This window comes from Crinia signifera, chromosome 2, assembly GCF_055691185.1.
Source record: "Crinia signifera chromosome 2, ASM5569118v1, whole genome shotgun sequence".
NCBI lineage: Eukaryota > Metazoa > Chordata > Amphibia > Anura > Myobatrachidae > Crinia > Crinia signifera.
Window position 1 is genome coordinate 389,321,638 of NC_139218.1, and position 23,008 is coordinate 389,344,645.

Consider the following 23,008-nt stretch of genomic DNA (forward strand, 5'->3'; position numbering starts at 1 on the left):
CCTATTTATCTTGAAGGGAGAATACACAGGGGTGCACTTAACCAGCCGTCTGTGACGCACGGCGTGCGGAATCTAATAAATATATTGCACATTAAGGGACAGATGTATCAAGCTTCAAAATGGAGAGTGATAAAGAGTCAGCCAATCAGCTCCTACCGGCCATGTTACAGGCTGAGTTTGAAAAATGACAGGTAGGAGCTGATTGGCTGGCTGTTTATTACTCTTCATTTGATCACTTTTTGAAGCTTGATACATCTGACCCTAAGAATCAGCCCCATTGTAGCTGAGACAATGATCGCAATGCGGTTATTAAAATTAGCGCTTACTTTTACCATTGTAAACAAAAATATATATTCCACTCTGGAAAAGTGGTCAAGTCTCCCAAGCCAGCCGCCAGCTATCTACAGTGCCGATAAGCCACCCTGTTACCCGTCAAAGGCGGACAACCAGAGCAGCAGGGGAAGTGGCAGTGACCGGCAGTACTGGACTAGCTTCATGAAATCTCAACCATCTAAATCTGATGTATTTAGGGGGTATCTTATTAAGGTTTACACTGCAACAAAAAAACTTGCATACCTTGCGCCCAATTCATGCACACTCCCGAAACCCACGGTAGCCAATCCCCAAAAATGTATTTACGATTTTGGGGTTTCTTTGCGGCCAAAATCATGCATGGCCCAAAAAATAAGTTCCATAATTACTGGTTTGTTCCGGTCGGTCCTGTGGGATCATCATCCGCAGTTACCAGTCACCTCCCTTGCATCTTACCATTGCGGAGGAGGAGGATGGTAGGGGGTCGCTGTGAGATGTACTGTAGTTCTCCCTGCTGCTTCCTCTGGACATACACACAGGGGGTCACACGCCTGACAGACAAGCATATCGGGATCCGGAGGAAGAAGACACCGCTTTTAAATAGTGACTAAGGGGCAGATTTATTAAGCCTGGAGAAGAGATAAACTGGAGATAAAGTGGAGAAAAGGTAAAAGGAGATAAAGCACCAGCCAATCAACTCCCAACTGTCTTTTTCAAACACAGCTGATTGGCTGGTGCTTTATCTCCTTTTACCTTTTCTCCACTTTATCTCCAGTTTATCTCTTCTCCAAGCTTAATAAATCTGCCCCTAAAAGAGGACTAATTAAGCTAATTGGAAGTGTGTGTGTGTGTGTGTGTGTGTGTGTGTGTGTGTGTGTGTGTGTGTGTGCGTGCGTGTGTGTGTGTGTGTCTGTCTGTGTGTGTGTGTGTGTGTGTGTGTGTGTGTGTGTGTGTGTGTGTGTGTGTGTGTGAAGCGCAAGGGGGGATTGTTGTGTCAGAGCAAGTCCCTAATGTTTTCCCTAAAAATAATGACTTTAGGAAAAACCGGACTTGGCCTATTTCTATACCAATTGAACAGTACAAACCTGGTGGCTGCAGGATAGACCTAATTAAGAAGGCGTTCATACTACACAAGGCAAATGGGGAAGAGGAAGCTTTCCTTAAGTACAAAGATTTAAATAAAGTTAATAAAAGGGAAATCAAAACTGCTAAAAGGGAAAAGGAAATAAGATTAGCATTAGAAAGCAAAACAAACCCAATTTTTTTTTAATAAATACATTAATAGTAAAAAGTTGAAAAAACAAACAAACATTGGCCTTATAACAAATGGTAATGCCTATGCATTACTGAGGATGAGGATAAGGCAGACATCTTTACTACAGAGGACCAGGCAGGGGAATATACAGGCAGATATAAAGATAAAGGACTGGTAGAACTAATAACAGAAATTACGGCAGAGGAGGTCCGTAAGCGGCTTTGCAAGATAAAAACAAATAAACCATCAGTACCGGATGGGATTCACCCAGTGGAATTAAGGGAGTAGTTAGCAAATCCACTGCATTACTTGTTCGTAAAATCATCTTCATCTGGAATAGTTCCCAGTAACTAAAGGCAAGTGGAAGTAGTACCAATATTTAAAAACTAGGTGATTCATTGCGCCCTACGGGCGCTCTTCACACCGTTGTAAGGGGCTCCACCCCTTCAACCTGTGAAGGCCTTTATTGGATAAAATATGGTTTGAGGACGGGGTCTGGCCATGGTGTGGATGAGGAGAGAGGCTGGTGTGCCGTGGGTGGAGGAGGGGCAGTTGTGGTGTTTTCACAGATGTATGTGGGGGTGCTGGTAGTGGCGGGTACTGTGGTGCCGTGGGTGAGGTTGATTGGGGGTGGTGTGGGTGGAGGAGTGGTGAGTGCCGGGATACTGTGGGTTGTGGTGTTTCAGGTGCACGGATGCCCGTGTGGTTGGTGTGGTGTGAGAGGGTGCAACGGTTGAGTGAAGGATAGTTGCGGGGGTGCGGGACCGATGGTGGTGGGGTGGGGGAGATATGGGTGCGTGGGTACTGCAGTTGGGTGATGGGTGGGTGCGGTGTTGGTCTTGATGGGTGCGGGGGTACTGCAGGTTGAGGATGTTCGGCAGCGGGGGGGTGGGTGCCGTGGTAGTGGCGGGTGCGGGGTTGGCGCAGGTGGGGGATGGTGTCCGGGGGTGCTGTGGGTGTGTGAGGGGCGGGTGCGCTGCAGGTAGTGGAGTTCCTGGTGTGGTGGGTGAGGGGTGGTTGCGAGGGGTGGGCAAGGGGCAGGTGGATGTGGGTGTACTGTGTGTGCAGTAGGTTCGGTTGCGGGTGTGCCATGGGTAGGTAAAGTGGTAGCGTGGGTTGAGGAGGAGCGGGTGTGTGCAGGGGTGACGTGAGTGGGAGAGTGGCATAAATAATATAGGAGATGCTTGAATGAATGACATACTGTAGGGTGCAGGTCTTTGCAATGCCCTCAGTGCGCACGCTCAGCGGCAGAAGCAGGTTACATGGGGAATCATGCTTATCACAGACACAGGGGGAGTTATTGTACATGGCACATGACATCACAGAGGAGGCACATAACACACCTGGAGATGACAACTTAGCTGCTCTGTAACTCAGAGGACAGGACACAGAAAGCCTGTCTGTGTCCTCGGAGTCACAGAGCAGCTCAGCTGTCACCTCTGGGTGTGTTATGTGCCTCCTCTGTGAAGTGTGATGTCCCATTGAACGACTATGCAGCCAGCAGCCAGCAGCCACAGGTGGGTGGGGGGAGGGGGGCGGGGCCCACAGTGCGTTACCTCTGAGTAGGCAGTGGCACTGACTGTCACTGTACTGTATCGGGGGACTTGACCTCCCAGCTCCCAGGCAGCGCAGCGCTGACTGTGGAGCTCTGTGCGGCGCGCTCCACGCCTCCTGCTGCCAGTCTCCCTCTCTCGGCGGAGGCGCTGTTGCTGGCCGGGAGCGCGGCTCTCTTCTTCCTTCCCCCCTTCAAACACCGCCAGCAGACCTCTCTCCCGGCGTGCGGCTGCCTCTCCGTCCTCCGCAGCGCCCCGTCTCTCTCCTCCCGTGCTATGCCGCACGCTGTTGAGTTGTCCCTCTCTGCAGGGGCTCTCGTGAGCACGCTGCCCGCTCCGCGCCCTGCTGCTCTCTCCTCCACGCGCTTCTCTCCTGCAGCCACCGTTCACCTCCCCGTCCTTCCTCCTTCACCCCGTATCCAACAGTCAGTGCTGTGCAAGCGGCTCGAGGAGGCCGGGCCGGGGACTCGGGGCTCATGGGAAGTGTAGTTCTACAGAGAGTCCGGTCCTTTTTCAATTAAACAATTTCATAGATAGATGCATATCACACAGGCAGGCAGAGTGTGCGCGTGTAAAAGGCTGGGTGGGGGGGGGGTGACCCCGCCCAGCGTTATAGACACACTCTGAGGATGATTGACACATGTAGCCAAATATATAAGAGATGGAAAAAAGGACGACCAACAAATTAAAGACCATAATTATAACCGTGAGAAACCGGTCAGACTATGACACAAAGAACAATGCTAATTTAGAAATCCCCTTTACTCTGGTCCGGAGAACAGAGACGACTAGCAGCACCCAGCTCTGACCGGCCGATGGGTGACTGACGACAAAAAGTGACAGCCGCTCCTGAGGGAGAGATGCCGCTGTAGAGCCGCAGACCACAAGCCGGGAAACAGTCAGCTGGCTAGAGCATGACCTATGACAGAGAATACTGCTGGTTTGAACAGCGCAGCGGTCAGCCAAGTATCAGGACACCACCACAGCTGAAGCCTGAAGCCAGCTATAGCCCAACATGTGGGTAAATAATTCACTCTAACGTGGCAATATTGCAATATAAGGAGGAAGGGAAACTTTACCAATCTAAATTGACTGTACATTAAACATCATTGACTCCTGTGCAGACTGGACTAATAACATCAATAATATAATTCCCACGTGCATGGAAAAAAAACTTATGCAAACTAAATCCTAGTGCAATGCACTTTATAATTTTTTTTATTTCTTTTTATTGCATTGAGGCATCAATTGAAATGCATAACAACCGCTTTCACACTAGAAAAGTCCCTGCATTTTCTGGTGTGTGAAGGGGTGGGGAGGAGGCCGGCAGGAGGTGGGGAGGAGGCGGCAGGCGGCGGGATGGTGGTGGAGGCAGGCAGTCGGCGTGTAGAATACTCACCCCGGTTGCTTGTCCTCCGTGCAGGCCAGGGATCCACACGGGCGGCGGGCGCAAATGACGGGACAGCCGGCGGATGACGCAGCTCTCCGGTGCCCTCACTGCCGCCGGAGAGCTGCGTCATCTTCATCCGCCGCCTGTCCCGTCATTTGCACCCACCGCCTGTGTGGATCCCCGGCCAGACAGCACACCGAGGACCGGGAACCCGGGTAAGTATCCCCTACCCCATTCACACCGGCCAGGTCCCCGGGTTAAACCCGGGAACAACCCTGCTCCATAGCAGGGTTGAAATCCCAGCATTTTTTGCGTTGATTTTGGCCTGGGAACCTTTCACACATGCGCTAGTTGCGGGTTGTTCCCAGGCCCATCCCGGGAAATTATGCTGGTTTGAATGGGGTATTATAGGGAGTGGTAAGTTATCTATATATGGTTCCCAAAGGGTCAAGAAACCTGCTACCTTCTTTTCCTTAGACAGCAAAGTTTCCATCCAATCCATTCTAAAAATAAAATAAAATTTTTGTAAAAATAATGGTATTTGTGGGGGTGTGCTGTCTAACCATCCTTGTAAGATTGTCTTAGGACCAATGTTCCCTCTAATTTTACGAAGGCTGTGTGCGGCTAAAGATTTTGGCTGTGCAATTTTGGAATGAAATTTACATTTTTGTGCGTCACTTAAATATAACTGGAAAATGACGTTCAGCATTTGATATTAAACATTTAAACATTCAAAATACAGTACACAATGTAGTTAATGGGTGAAACACACATTAATTGAGTCCAAAACTGCAAAAAGGGACCACTGCTGCTTTGTGCGCTCAGTTATAATGTCTGTGCGCATGCTCGTCAAGGTGTGTGCGCGCGCACGTGCGCACAGCTTAGAGGGAACACTGCTTAGGACACGCTGCACTAAGGGCCAGTAACAGTTTCTTACTATGTAAAGTCATACGTTGATTGGGAGGAAATATTCCCAAGATCGCCCACTCCGGTATGAATGGAACCTGATTAATTAATTTGGCCTCCGCGTATCTGCGAATTAGGAGCCAGAAGTATTGGACAAAAGGGCAAGACCATAGGCAATGGAAAATATCGGCATTTTTCTGGTGGCATCTCAAGCATGTGGGGTTGTTAATGGCTCCCATTTGATAACGCCGCAATGGGGAGAGATATGTGTAATGAAATGTATTTAAAAACATTTCTATATACATGGTGGAAGATAACGCCCCCCTGGAAAATACCATTGCCTTTTCCAAGTCAGGCATTGTTAAAGTAGGAAAATGTTTCAGCCAGCTGGAGATTCCACCCGATATTTTCGCATTGTCTAGTACGGGTCTAAGCACTTTATAATTTTTCATTATCGCCACCAATTATCGGATAGGAGCAGATGTGGTTTGAACACAATTGCCTTTCAGTGTTCTTTATGTGTCTAATTTTATAAAAGTATAATACAACTAAAATATTGGTATATTATGCCATTTTGTTAAAGACAACGCTCCATTTGTGGTGTATATCTATATATATATATATATATACTAGGTGATTCATCGCGCCCTACGGGCGCTCTTCACACCGTCGTAAGGGGCTGCGCCCCCTTAATTTGTGAACGTTTGTATATGAGAAATATGGTTAGAATTGTATGAAAGATGCCCTGTATTGCAACTTAGGTGTCCGCGAATCGCGGGAGGGGGGGTCGCGGAGGGTGCTGCGAATTGCAGGAGGGGGGGTCGCGGGGGGTGCCGCGAATTGCAGGAGGGGGGGTTGTGGGGGGGTGGATGCTGCGAATCGCGGGAGGGGAGGGATTGCAGAGAATCGCGGGAGGGGGGTCGCGGGGTGGGTTGCCGCAAATCGCGGGAGGGGGGTTACGGGGGCGGGGGTTGCGGCGAATCATGGTAGGGGGGGTCGCGGGGGGTGTGCCGTGAATCACGGGAGGGGGGGGTCACGGGGTGGGGTGCCGCGAATCGCGGGGGGGTGTGTGTGTGCCGTGAATCGCGGGAGTGGGGGTTGCGGGGGGGGTGGGGGGGTGTGACGCGAATCGCCACAAGAAAAAATCAACACAGAAAGGTCAACACATGTAAATGTTGACATAAGTGTGGCACTTCATTGGTGTCCATGTCGACACATGAGAATGAATATGAAAACATTCAAAAAATGAAAAAAAAAACTTCAAAAACTCATGTCAACCTTTTTCATTGTCGACCATAGCCATGTCAGTGTTTTCCATGTGCAATTTAATTCTGGAGCTGCCGCGAATCGCGGGGGGGTGCCGCGAATTGCGGGAGGGGGGGTCGCGGGGGTGGGTGCCGCGAATCGCGGGAGGGGGGGTTTACGGGGCGGGGGTTGCGGCGAATCATGGGAGGGGGGGGTCGCGGGGGTGTGCCGTGAATCACGGGAGGGGGGGTCACGGGGTGGGGTGCCGAGAATCGCGGGGGAGGTGTGTGTGTGTGCCGTGAATCGCGGGAGTGGGGGTTGTGGGGGGGGGGGGGGTGTGACGCAAATCGCCACAAGAAAAAAATCAACACAGAAAGGTCAACACATGTAAATGTTGACATAAGTGTGGCACTTCATTGGTGTCCATGTCGACACATGAGAATGAATATGAAAATATTAAAAAAATGACAAAAAAACTTCAAAAACTCATGTCAACCTTTTTCATTGTCGACCATAGCCATGTCAGTGTTTTCCATGTGCAATTTAATTCTGGAGCTGCCGCGAATCACGGGGGGGTGCCGCGAATCGCGGGAGGGGGGGTTGCGGGGGGGTGTGACGCGAATCGCCACAAGAAAAAATCAACACAGAAAGGTCAACACATGTAAATGTTGACATAAGTGTGCCACTTCATTGGTGTCCATGTCGACACATGACAATGAATATGAAAAAATTAAAAAAATTAAAAATAAATCTTCAAAAACTCATGTCAACCTTTTTCATTGTCGACCATAGCCATGTCAGTGTTTTGCATGTGCCATTTAATCCTGGGGCTGCTGCGAATTGCGGGGGGGGGGGGTGCCGCGAATCGCGGGAGGGGGGTCGCAGGGGGGGTGCCGCCAATCGTGCAAGGGGGGGTCGCGGGGGGGTTCTTTTTGCCGCGAATCGCGGGAGGGAGGTCGCGGGGGGAGGTGTTTTTTCCGCGAATCGGGGGGGGGGGGGTCACGGGGGAGGGTTTGCCGCGATTCGCGGGAGGGGGGGTCGCGGGGTGGTGGTTATGCAGCGAATTGCGGGAGGGGTCGTGGGGGGGTTCTTTTTGCAGCGAATCGCGGGAGGGGGGGTCGCGGGTGTATTTTTGCTGCGAATCGCGGTGGGGGGGTCGCGGGGGAGCGGGTGTTTTTGCCGCGAATCGCGGGAGGGGGGGGAGGTTTTGCCGCGAATTGCGGGAGGTGGGGGGTCACCGCGAATCGCGGGAGGGGGGGTTGCGGGGGGTGTGACGCGAATCGCCACAAGAAAAAATCAACACAGAAAGGTCAACACATGTAAATGTTGACATAAGTGTGCCACTTTATTGGTGTCCATGTCGACACATGACAATGAATATGAAAAAATTTAAAAAATTAAAAATAAATCTTCAAAAACTCATGTCAACCTTTTTCATTGTCGACCATAGCCATGTCGCCATGTCAGTGTTGTGCATGTGCCATTTAATCCTGGGGCTGCTGCGAATTGCGGGGGGGGGGGGGTGCCGCGAATCGCGGGAGGGGGGTCGCAGGGAGGGGGGCACTCACCTGGTGGCCGTGGAGTAGCAGTGCTGGGCAACATGGGAAGGCAGTGGGTGTCTGGCACTGTCTGTGGGCTCACTGGGCTGGTTCTCTGTCACATACCTCCCAACATGACCCTCTCCAGGAGGGACACAATGCTCTGTTTCTAGACTTCCCCTTAATGTATGATTGCCATCACCTGTTTTAAACAGGTTAATTTCTCAGAAAGGTGTTCAGCACAGATGAAGGCAATCACACATTAAGAGGAAAGTCCAGGAACAGAGCGTTATAGACACAGACACCCACTTTGAGTGACAGATGTAGCCAAATATATAGGAGATATATATATATATATATATATATATATATATATATTTATAGTTATACTAGGTTCAGCACCTTAGGGGCCTGATTCAGGTTCAATCAGACAGGGCTGAATTAGGCCCCATTTCTGATTGTGGCGAATACGCCCATGTACAGACCCTCTATGTGAACGCCTTCGGAGATGATCACACTCGCTGAGGCGTCCACAAAGGTAAGGAAGGGGGCGGGGGCACGTCCAGTGCATACACATTAAGAGGGAAGTCCAGAAATGGGGCATTGTGTCCCTCCTGGAATGGGCCATGTTTGGGGGTATACATATACCCCAACCACCTCCCTCTCACACACACACATATATACCCAGCCCTGCCCCAGCACCTCCAGGGCCAGATCTACCATTAGCCAGCTGCCTAGGGTACCAGGATCTCCGTGGGGTTGCCCCGAGGTGACTTATAACAAAATAAATGATAACTCTGAGAGATGCATCCTTGTTAAACTTAATGCAGACGGACTGTGGAACTTCTAAGATGCTACTTCCACACTCTCACCTGAGGCTGGTAAGAGGGTATAGGTGCGTGGATTGGGAGGGACGACATCGGGCTGGAGTTTTGTCTAGAGTGCAAAGAAACCGCCCACCTGCACTGGCAACCTGCCTCTCACAGATAAGCCCCGCCTCACAGCTGTCATATAGAGTTTTCCAGTGTGATAATGTAACTGTGGCTGGAACAGCAGAGTTTCACAGGAAGTTAATGTGGAACAGCAGGATCAGGATTTAAGGCAGCAAAAGCAGCAGGACTGATTAGATCCAGTCCAGGTTTTCCTAAGATCTGGTTTGGCTACTTAACAGCACCTGTGGTTTCCTGTTAAATGTTTATTCATAGCAGAGGTCAGGGTTCCCAATGCCAGTTAGTGGCTGGGCAATAAGTTTTAGGGTGTGTGAACTACAATAGGGACCTCTGGATGTTGTACCCACATTGCGAAGCCTATGTATTGCCTGCTGGAAAACCTGTTATGCTGTGACTTATGAGTTGCCAAGTTGTCAAGCCTGTATGTACCTGCTACAAATAAAGAAAACAACTTCTGTTTATCTAGTGCAGGACAGGCCAATCTGTGGCTCTCCAGATGTTGTGAAACTACAAATCCCAGCATGCCTTGCTACAGTTTTAACACTCCCTTATAGCAAAACTGTGGCAAGGCATGATGGGATTTGTAGTTTGACAACATCTGGAGAGCTACAGGTTGGCCAGGCCTGATCTAGTGTATGTGAGCTCTGTCACATTACCTTATCTAAGACTACCATTAAATGTCTTGCTTCCTTGTGTTCCTATGTATTTGTTAGTCCATAGTACATTTGCTTTGTCTCCTCCATGGTTGAAGCCATTTTGTTGAAGACATTTATATAGAGTTCTACACTCGTCCACAGCTGCAGAGGCAGCTATGGTCCTGAATCCCTGATGCTAGCTGTTTGCTGATTGGTTGGGATGATGAACTACCTCTCCTCTTGTCTACTTGTTCTTTCATTCTCGTTCACCGATTTCATCAATGTTTTCATTCCACTCCTTCTTGGTCCAGGCACCAGCAGCCTGCCCAGCACCCAGACGTGCCTACAGCAGCGAATCAACACTCTCCGGCCCGGCTCCCAGATGCCCCACCTGCATCACAACCGCCCGCGCGTACAGCTCCCGTATTAACAGCTGCATATATTTATGAGCAGAAATAACAATTTCATGTGGCTTCTATAAGCACAACAGTAACACAGCTGTGTAATGAGGGTACTCTCCAGACTCTACTGGGAGTACACCCCTTCATGTTCCACTTGCATTGTCCACAAAAGCACAAACAATTTCTCTTCATTACATGAAAACCAAATCCGCGTCCTCGGGCGATGGCGGGATCATTTTGCCTCTGTCTCTCTGGAGGTATTATTCTGGATCCAGATTTAGAGATATGCTAATAGCCACAGCCAATTGCATACTTTATCTGGAATGGCCTATGCTGGGCATCCGTCCAGCCGGGATAAACATTTCAATGACGGCTGCCCGATAACCGCGCCGGCAGCAGCAAGGCAGAGTGTCCGCCAGATTTGGATGACTCTGTTTTATTAATTTGCAAAGATGCTTTTTCCGTCATTTTTTAAAATGTATTGGCTTAAAGCAGCGGCAGAGAATCTGAGGACCGGATTCAGAAGCCGACCGTTCGCAAATATGTCATGTGACCTCAGTCGCGTTCCCAGGGGAATACCCAGCCCCCTTCCCTACCCGTGTGAACACCTCAGCGAGGGCGATACTCGTCGAAGGCGTTCGTACAAGGGGTCCGCAGATATTTGCCCATGCACAATTGGAAACGGATCCGCATGCACAATTGGAAACGGATCCGAATTCGAACCTGACCGATTAACCCTGAATCAGGCCCTTGGTCCTCCATAAAATCAGCAAATATACCAGGTGCCCCCTGGGTAGTGGATACAGTGCCCGGGACCCCACCGCAGTAGGGTGATCCACGACATTGGGCACCCCCCCCCCCATGAGCATCCATGGGGATCCAATGACACAGACAAGGTATTGTGGATCTGGATGCTGCACACTTGTACCAACTCTCTCTCTCTCTCTCTCTCTCTCTCTCTCCTCTCCATCTTTCTTACTCTCCCCCCTCTCTCTGACCCCTCTCTCTGTCTTCTCTCCCTCTCTCTATTATACTCACTCTCCCTAATCCCTCTCTCTCATCCTCCATTTCTCTCCCTCTCATAATCCCCTCCTCCTTCGCTCTCTCTCTCTTCCAACTTCAACCCTCTCTCTCCTTTCCCTCTCTCTCATACTGACTCCCCCTCCCTCTCTTCTCTCTCCAACACTTACTCTCCCCCTCCCTCTTTCACCCCCCCTCTATCTCTTCCTCCACTCTCTTAAACTCACTCTGTCCGCTCTCTCACCCCCTTCTCTCTAAGCACTCTCTAGCCTCACTCTCGCTTCCCTCTTTCAACCTCTCCCCCTCTCTATTCTCTCCATCTTTCTCACACTCAGTCAAACACACTCTCTGCTCTTCCTCTAACTCACTCCCTCCTCTCACCCCATTCACCTCTCTTATCCCTCTCAAGTCTCTCACACTCAATCTCCCCATTCTCTCTACTCTCTCAGCCCTCTCTCTCAGTGGCGTAACTATAAATTTTACTCCCCCCTGCCAAAAAATTTATTGCGCCCCCCCCCGCCCCCACAATGCCTATACACATCCCGATCCCGGCATGCGTTCTGGGCTAAAATAGCATAGCATCGTATTGCATGCCATGTGCATGCGATGCGATAAAAAAGCAAGTACAAAAAGTATGTGCAGCACATACTTTTTGTACTGTGCGATGAGATGCAGCAGGAGCGCGCACCTCAAAGCACACATCGCGGCGCTGGGATCGGGATGTGTATGGGCAGCCATAGATTCATTAGCACTTCTTTAAGCCTCTACTTAGTTCTATGCTAAATGAGTGAATTACAAGAAAAAAAAACCCACCAAGCCCAAAACAAGCTACTGGAAAATATTAGAATAATCCCAAAAACAAGCAACCCTAAAAAAAAAGCAACTCACAAAAATAACAAGCACAAATCCGCTTGTTATAAACTGACTATATGGAGTGAGCGCAGTGTACCTTTATTCTATCTGGATTATTCTGGAACTAATGCCTGCGTACTCTCTGCTCAGTTTCCCAATCCCGGTTCCCCTCCAGCGTGGCCTCTGTCCCCAGCGTGTGACGTCTGACGTGATGACGTCACAGGCACGTGCCAGGCCACGCCCGCCCTCTCATTCGACGGCAGCCGTAGCCCGCCCGCCAAACCTCCCACCCATTGGTCAGCCGCCCACCCATCAAAAAGCAATGTGACAGTCTGACAGTGAGTCTGTCAGACTGTCATGGCTGCGCCCATGCTGCTGTCGACTCGCCTGTGCGGTAGCGGCAGGGGCGCGACAGGCAGCATCACATAATGTAACTGTAAGAGCTCATTGCGCCGGGCGGGAGCAGGCGCCCACGCGGCCCCCGCTCCCCCAAGTGGTGGTTGCCGTACGCAATCTACGCCACTGCCCTCTCTCTCCTCCCATTCACCTCACCCCTTTATATCAAGCTCACTCCTGCCCTCTCTCTCTTAGCCCTCTCTTACGACTCTCTTTCCTCCCACACTTCTCTCTCTCTCTCTCTCTCTATCACTCCACCCGGAGCTATTCCTAGCTAATGTCATGCCCTAGGCAAGATTTTGGCTGGTGCCCCCTAGCACTGACCCATTACTCTTACATTATACAGTACATTACCCATGTATTCTACCGTATTCAATATAAAATTATTTTACTTACACACAAAGCCATAAACCAAACTACAGGGCCGAAACTAGGGTTTCTGGTGCCCGGGGCAAGACATTCATTTAGTGAATCCCCCCCCCACTTTTTATATATATATATATATATATATATATATATATATATATATATATATATATATATATGCTTACAGACAACAGAAGGGTGATATTAAACCAACAAACAAGACAATATATCATATATTATATACTAGGTGATTCATCGCGCCCTACGGGCGCTCTTCACACCGTCGTAAGGGGCTGCGCCCCCTTAATTTGTGAACATTTGTATATGAGAAAGATGGTTAGAATTGTATGACAGATGCCTGTATTGCAACTTGAGTTATAGGTGAAATGTGTTAAATAGAGAGCAAATGATGTGGAAGGGGGTGTGTATTGTTTTGTTTAGTTAAAAAGCGGTTACAGAGTAAGATATACATTGATAGTGTGGATGGTACAGTGACATTTGTGGGTGTGGGGGGGGGGGCTGTGTGTGCATGTTGTTTAGGTGTGTGTGTGTGTGCAATAGTATAGTAGGGTGTTTTTGAGTCAGCGGCTCCCCACTGGCGGAGGTCACGACACAGGAAAACAGGAGGCTGGGTAGTGATAGGGGTGTGTGGGCATAAGGGGGACTAAAGAGGAGGGTGGGAGATACTGTGCAGTTTCTGCCAGTGGGTGAGGGTCCAGTGTGGCAGTACAGGAGTACAGGATGGTGGCCCTGAGTCAGTGTCTCCTCCTACTGGGTGGGAGTTAGGGTACATGAGAGCAGGAGGCTGGGCTATGAGGCATGATAGGGGCATGTGGGCAAAACAGCGTCAGCGACTCCCCAGTGGTGGAAGTTACGGTTCAGGAGAGCAGGAAGCTGGGTAGTGATAGGGGTGTGTGAGTATACGGGGGACTAAAGAGGGGCTTAGGGGTGCCGTGAATTGTGGGAGGGGCGTGGGGGGTGCCGTGAATCAAGGGAGGGAGGGGGCGCAGGTGTCCGCGGGAGAGGGCGGGGGTCCGCAAAGCGTGGGAGGGGGCGTGAATTGCGGGAGGCGTGAATATGAAAACATTCAAAAAAGAAAAATAAATCTTCAAAAACTCATGTCAACCTTTTTCATTGTCGACCATAGCCGTGTCAGTGTTTTGCATGTGCCATTTAATCCTGGGGTTGCCGTGAATCACGAGCGGGGGTGGGGGGGGAGGAGGTGAGGTGTGTCCGCGAATCACGGGAGGAGGGGTCGTGGGTGGATGCCGTGAATTGCATGAGGGGGGGTCGCGGGGGGTGTGGTTGCCGCGAATCGTGGGAGGGGGGGGACGCGGTGGGTTGCAGTGAATCGTAGGAGGGTGGGTCGCAGGGGCGGGGGGTTGCCGCAATGACAGGGGGGGGGGATCGCGGTAGGGGGGGTCGCGGGGGGTAAGGGGTACCGCGAGGAAGGGGGGGCCTAGGGGGTTGGCACAAATCGTGGGAGGGGGGGTCACGGGGTGCCACGAATCACAGGAGGGGGTGTGTCACGGGGTGGGGCCGCAAATCGCGGGAGTCGCCGCGAATTGGGGGTGTGTGCTGTGAATCGCGGGAGGGGGGTCGCTGGGGGGTGCCGCGAATCGCCACAAGAAAAAATCAACACAGAAAGGTCAACACATGTAAATGTTGACATAAGTGTGGCACTTCATTGGTGTCCATGTCGACACATGAGAATTAATATAAGAAAACATTGAAAAAGTGAAAAATAAATCTTCAAAAACTCATGTCAACCTTTTTCATTGTCGACCATAGCCATGTCAGTGTTTTGCATGTGCCATTTAATCGTGGGGTTGCCGTGAATGGGGGGGGGGGGGACACATTAGTCTGTTTCTGGACTTTCTTCTTAATTTATGGATTACCATCACCTGTGCTTAAACACCTTTCTTATCAATTACCCTGTTTAAAACAGGTGATGACAATCATAAATTAAGATGGAAGTCCACAAACAGAGCATTCTGTCCCTCCTGGAGAGGGTCATGTTGGGAGGTATGGAGGTGTGGGGCGCTCACCTGGTGTGTCTGGTGAGTAGCTGTGTCTTTGCTGTGTAACATGGAGAGGCAGACCCTGGCAGTCTGGCACTGTGGGCTCACTGGGCTGGTTCTCTGTCGTGTGAGTCAGTCATGTGAGTCAGAGGCTCCACCCAGCGTTACAGCTTCAGGCACACTTTGAGTGACAGATGTAGCCAAATATATAAGAGATACACTGTATTCTGAAATGAAATATATTTTTATAAATGATCCCTCTAGAAACTATACGAACCTGAAAACAGGGACAGTGCGCGCCGAGGGTGCGCGCTAAAAATTTAGGGCATTTTTTTTTGGGGGGGGGGGAGAAGTGGTGTGGTCACATAGTAGTATCAATTCACATTATAGCACACACCGTAATGCCCAGTACACATTACAGCACACACCGTTATGCCCAGTACACATTCCATCACACACCGTAATGCCCAGAGCACATTACACCACAAACCGTAATGCCCCCCCAGTACACATTATAAGCAATGGTTAATTGCTGCTGCCACTGGATAGAACACTGTCCCTGAATGATACACAATGTGCCACACACTACAATGTCCAATATGTCACAAACATACCTCCCAACACTGGAGGCAGAGGAGAGGAGACATCTGCGCGTGCCGAAATTAGAGGGTTCACCTACTACCGTGGAACTCCTGCGAGGCTACATCCCCCATTTTTTCCGCTATGAGGGCATGGTCAGCTCTCTAAGAGCTGTAGCCACATGGGGTGCGGCCATGGAAAATGGAGGTGTGATACACATATGCCCACAAAAGTGCAGTGCCAGATACACATGACCCCAAAAGTGCAGTCCATGATGCCCAATATACCTATGCCGCATACTGAGATGCCCATTATAAATATGATCCGCACCGTGATGCTACATTATACATATGCCACACACATGATGTCCATTATACATATGCCACACACCTGGATGCTCATTATACATATGTCACACACCGTGATGCTCCATTATACATATGCCGCACACCGTGATGCCCATTATACATATGCCCCACACCTGGATGCTCATTATACATATGCCACACACATGATGTCCATTATACATATGCCGCACACCGTGATGTCCATTATACATATGCCCCACACCTGGATGCTCATTATACATATGCCACACACATGATGTCCATTATACATATGCCACACACATGATGCCCATTATACATATGCCCCACACATGATGTCCATTATACATATGCCCCACACATGATGTCCATTATACATATGCCCCACACCGTGATGCTCCATTATACATATGCCCCACACATGATGTCCATTATACATATGCCACACACATGATGCCCATTATACATATGCCCCACACATGATGTCCATAATATATATGCCTCACACTGTGATGCCCATTATACATATGCCGCAGACCGCGATGCTCATTATACATATGTCACACACTGTGATGCCCATTATACATATGCCGCACACCGTGATGCCCATTATACATATGCCAAACACTGTGATGCCCATTATACATATGCCTCACACTGTGATGCCCATTATACATATGCCACACACCGTGATGCCATTATACATATGCCGCACACCGTGATGCCCATTATACACATGCCGCACACCTGGATGCTCATTATACATATGCCACACACCGTGATGCCCATTATACATATGCCGCACACCGTGATGCCCATTATACATATGCCACACACCGTGATGCCCATTATACATGACACACACCGTGATGCTCCATTATACATATGCCCCACACCTGGATGCTCATTATACATATGCCGCACACCGTGATGCCCATTATACATATGCCGCACACCTGGATGCTCATTATACATATGCCACACATCCTGATGCCATTATACGTATGCCGCACACCGTGATGCCCATTATACATATGCCGCACACCTGGATGCTCATTATACATATGCCACACACCGTGATGCCCATTATACATATGCCGCACACCGTGATGCCCATTATACATATGCCACACACCGTGATGCCCATTATACATGACACACACCGTGATGCTCCATTATACATATGCCACACACCTGGATGCTCATTATACATATGCCACACACATGATGTCCATTATACATATGCCGCACACCGTGATGCCCATTATACATATGCCCCACAACGTGATGCTCCATTATACATATGCCACACACATGATGTCCATTATACATATGCCCCACAACGTGATGCCCATTATACATATGCCCCACACCGTGATGCCCATTATACATATGCCCCACACCGTGATGCCCATTATACATATGCCGCACACTGTGATGCCCATTATACATATGACGCACACTGTGATGCCCATTATACATGACACACACCGTGATGCTCCATTATACATATGCCACACACCGTGATGCCCATTATACATATGCCACACACCTTGATGCTCCTTATTAATGAGCATCAAGGTGTGGGGCATATGTATAATGGGCATCATGTGTGTGGCATATGACATGTTTAATGACTCATTAAACTTTAATGAGTCATTAAACATTTGCCACAGTGCACACATGATATCCATTATACATCAGTAGGTACTATGCATGCTCCATTATACATATGCCACACACCTGGATGCTCATTATACATATGCCACACACATGATGTCCATTATACATATGCCGCACACAGTGATGCCCATTATACATATGCCCCACAACGTGATGCTCCATTATACATATGCCACACACATGATGTCCATTATACATATGCCCCACAACGTGATGCCCATTATACATATGCCCCACATCGTGATGCCCATTATACATATGCCGCACACCTGGATGCTCATTATACATATGCCACACACCGTGATGCCCATTATACATATGCCGCACACCGTGATGCCCATTATACATATGCCACACACCGTGATGCCCATTATACATGACACACACCGTGATGCTCCATTATACATATGCCCCACACCTGGATGCTCATTATACATATGCCGCACACCGTGATGCCCATTATACATATGCCGCACACCTGGATGCTCATTATACATATGCCACACATCCTGATGCCATTATACATATGCCGCACACCGTGATGCCCATTATACATATGCCGCACACCTGGATGCTCATTATACATATGCCACACACCGTGATGCCCATTATACATATGCCGCACACCGTGATGCCCATTATACATATGCCACACACCGTGATGCCCATTATACATGACACACACCGTGATGCTCCATTATACATATGCCCCACACCTGGATGCTCATTATACATATGCCGCACACCGTGATGCCCATTATACATATGCCACACACCGTGATGCCCATTATACATGACACACACCGTGATGCTCCATTATACATATGCCACACACCTGGATGCTCAATATACATATGCCACACACCTGGATGCTCATTATACATATGCCACACACATGATGTCCATTATACATATGCCGCACACCGTGATGCCCATTATACATATGCCCCACAACGTGATGCTCCATTATACATATACCACACACATGATGTCCATTATACATATGCCCCACAACGTGATGCCCATTATACATATGCCCCACACCGTGATGCCCATTATACATATGCCGCACACTGTGATGCCCATTATACATATGACGCACACTGTGATGCCCATTATACATGACACACACCGTGATGCTCCATTATACATATGCCACACACCGTGATGCCCATTATACATATGCCACACACCTTGATGCTCCTTATTAATGAGCATCAAGGTGTGGGGCATATGTATAATGGGCATCATGTGTGTGGCATATGACATGTTTAATGACTCATTCAACTTTAATGAGTCATTAAACATTTGCCACAGTGCACACATGATATCCATTATACATCAGTAGGTACTATGCATGCTCCATTATACATATGCCACACACCTGGATGCTCATTATACATATGCCACACACATGATGTCCATTATACATATGCCGCACACCGTGATGCCCATTATACATATGCCCCACAACGTGATGCTCCATTATACATATGCCACACACATGATGTCCATTATACATATGCCCCACAACGTGATGCCCATTATACATATGCCCCACACCGTGATGCCCATTATACATATGCCGCACACTGTGATGCCCATTATACATATGACGCACACTGTGATGCCCATTATACATGACACACACCGTGATGCTCCATTATACATATGCCACACACCGTGATGCCCATTATACATATGCCACACACCTCGATGCTCCTTATTAATGAGCATCAAGGTGTGGGGCATATGTATAATGGGCATCATGTGTGTGGCATATGTATAATGGAGCATCACGGTGTGCGGCATATGTATAATGGGCATCATGTGTGTGGCATATGACATGTTTAATGACTCATTAAACTTTAATGAGTCATTAAACATTTGCCACAGTGCACACATGATATCCATTATACATCAGTAGGTACTATGCAGGCTGGAGTCAGACACAGTTTAAAAATGAAACATCGATTACCAGATGCAGGGAGATGATTGGGAGGAGCAGCGGCGTTGACGGCATGTCATGAGGCATGAGGGAAGGAGGAGGAATAAAGCGCGATTTCTAGCGCTGGGGATGGGAAGGCAAGTGCTGCTGTGTGCTGTTCCCTCACTTGGCGGCAGGAGGTCAGATAGTGACCTCCTGCCTCTCCGCCATCGGGAAGCGAGTCATCGCTTGGCGGCAGGAGGTCACTATTTGACCTCCTGCCGCCAAGCGAGGAACTGCTACACAGCGGCAGCCCGGCAGGAGGTAAACTTTACCGTAAAGTAAGCGCCGAGCCACTGAGCACCCGGCGAGCTACCCGTCGCTCGCAAGCGACGGGTTAGCTAACAGAAACAGTTACAATACGGCGGCCCAGCAGCGGGACTCGGGCTACATCAGTCCCCGAAACCCCGCTGGCTGTCTCCCGGACCTGACAGCGCCCCCCCCCCCCTCCAGCGCCCGGTGCGCGTGACCCCCCAGCCCCCCCCCTAGTTACGGCCCTGCAAACTACACCAACATACATATCTTCTCTTATCTCAAAATATCATCCAACACGACCTTTACGCTCCTCCCAAGATCTGCGTCTCTCATCCACACTCATTACTCGCTCCCATTCCCGACTGCAGGACTTTCTACGGGCTGCACCCACTCTGTGGAATGCCCTCCCAAGCACAATAAGTCTCTCATCCAGTTTCCAAACCTAGCGTCCCCTGAAAACTCATCTCTACAGGCAAGCTTATCAAATTCCATAACCAGTCACAGAACCTTGCATTCTGATGGAATCGATGCAATAAAGAATACAGGGTGACATTCTATGCTCTGCGATTTCCGTTTTTTTGCGGTAATTAGACCACAAAATGGCGATATCGCATTTTCCCATTAAATCGTTAATTTAATGGGATGCGCTAAGGGACTGAAATCGCATATTATGTGCGTTAAGGTATGCTGATTAAAATTGCGAGATTAATTCGCATTTTTATCGCATCCAGATGTTTTCGTATAGAAAAGTATACAAGTCGCTTATTTAATGCAATGCGCATTTGCACATCGCATTATTTAGGTGCCTAATTTTCGCACTTATTTCAGACCAGGGTCTGTTTGGCGAATTAGCCAGAACCCTGCACAGATCGCAATGTTCTGTGCAGGGTTCTGCTGTAAAAAATAAAAGAAAGGGTTAAAATAAAAAAAAAAACGAGCGCGGGGTCCCCTGCCCGAGTATAACCAGCTAGATACAATAGACAAAAAAAGGTGTTAACACACAGCGCTCAATGTATAACCTTAAAAGCACAATACAGATATCACCATTTTTTTCCAAATAGATTTTGCGTTGGAGATTTCTCAGATGGGTGATAGTATCTGAAAAGATAACCACCAGTTCTCACATAATATGTGAGTTGGTGGAATAGAGGACAATCATAGTGCAGGTTATCTTTGGTTAAAAAGAGGTTTTAATACAAGTCTGCACTTACAACAAGTAGACTTTTTCACAGCATGTATGATAAGACCCTCAGGCAAAGCTGCTAACAATCAGATGGAACAGGAACAAAACAGCATCGATAAGTCCATATACCAGTCCGGAACCAGATGATGGAAAATCTCTGCTGTACCGCCTTGTGGATCGCCAGACAGCTTCTTCTTCCTGGGGGGTCGTCACATCAACAGTCAACGCGTTTCGATAATCTTCTTCAGGAGTGTATGCCTTCTGCAGGTCCTACCTGGGTATTTATACCCTGGAGATCCCCGCTATCACCTGAATCAGGTGCGTTGCACTCGGCAAAAAGCCGGATGTCCGGGTCCGGAGAAACCGGAAATAGTCATAGGCAGTGGGTCAGCGTCATATAGAAGATGGCTGTGCGTTTCAAAGTTCCGTCCTTTGGAACGCAAACAACCAGATCACTGTCTTAAAGTAGCTGCCTCTACACTACAGCAAAAAAACATCATCTGCAGTATTACATTTTGCACATTGTATTAGGGAAGCGGGCTAATATACATATTATTAAAAATACCAATAGGTAAGCTATATAAAATTTTCATTTTAATGTTACGAAATATATATATAAAAAATATTTCATTTTATATACTCTAAAAATATATATAATATCTTCATAAAAATATTTTATTTTATTTTGCTTATAAAAAAGAAATTTATATTTAGCCATCTTCCCAAATACTTACAATAAAAAAAAATTTCATAGATGAAGAAAATATGGATAGTGATTTCTTTATATTGATCTAGAGGAAAAATAAAAATATATGAGTCCACAAATCAACATGATAATATACAATAAATGAAAAAAGGGACCAGAAAGGATGAAAAAAGGGGGGACAAGAATCAAAAAGGGGGATAGATTAGATAAGAAACGGTTTTAGTTCGAATTCACTATTGAGTCCTTGTGGGACCAAGGTCCTCAAGCGGTGAATCCATCTCATCTCGGTTTGGGAGAGTTTTAAATCTACCCCACAAGATCTCCAATTGGCTGAGATCTGTTCAATTCCCCAAAAATTCACTATTTTACATGGATTTGAGTTATGATGGGTCTTAAAATGAGCAGGTACAGTATGGGTTACAAGGCCTTTTTTGATATTGTATGTGTGCTCTGCGAGCCGGACCTTCAACTGTCTAGATGTCTTCCCGACATATGAAAGTCCGCACTCGCATTGCAACACATAAATTACATTTTTGGAATGACAAGTGATAAACTGTTTGATTTGATATATTTTACCATTAACAGTGAATTCAGTAAACTTTCTGCTAGATGTTTTGACAGTTTTACATATAGTACACGAACCACACCGGTGAAAACCGATGGTTCTTATGCTTTTTCTTGTCATTAATTCCGACGAACTCTTTACAAGGTGATTACGAAGAGAAGGGGCCCTTCTATAGATAAATTTGGGCTCTTTGGGAATTAAAGTGCCAATTACTGGATCTTTTACCAAAAGTTTCCAGTTTGATCTAAAAACCCTTTCAATTTCTTTATGTTTCGAATTATATTGGCTTATAAAGGCCCATTTAAGTTCTTCCTTTTCAGGTTTTTCAACTGTTTTTATTTTGAGAAGGTCAGTTCTCTCGATTTCCTTAATGCGAGATCTTGATCTACCAAGTGTATTTTGTGAATAGCCTTTGGCGCTAAGACGTTCTGTTAGTTCGTCTAACTGGGCCTCACAAACCTCATTATCGGTACAATTCCGCTTGATACGGGAGAATTGCCCAAACGGAATTGTACTTAACCAGTTATGATGGTGTTCACTTGTAACTTCAATGAAGCTATTAGAGTCCGTTAGTTTACGGTAGGTTTTGGTTTTCAAATTATTATTCTCAACATAAATTAATAAATCTAAGAAGGAAACTGATGTTGAACTAAAACAAAAACTCAAATTAATAGAACTCAAATTAATATTTAAATCAGTGGTAAATGAAATTAAATCCAATTCATTCCCACGCCAAATAAAGAAAATATTGTAGATAAAACGATGCCAGGACACCAGGCTCGCCGCCAGCCGCCCCCCTGGCCAAATTTTCCGCTCTTCCCAGTAGGCCATGAAGAGGTTGGCGTAGCTGGGGGCGAACCTGGTGCCCATAGCAGTACCGACAC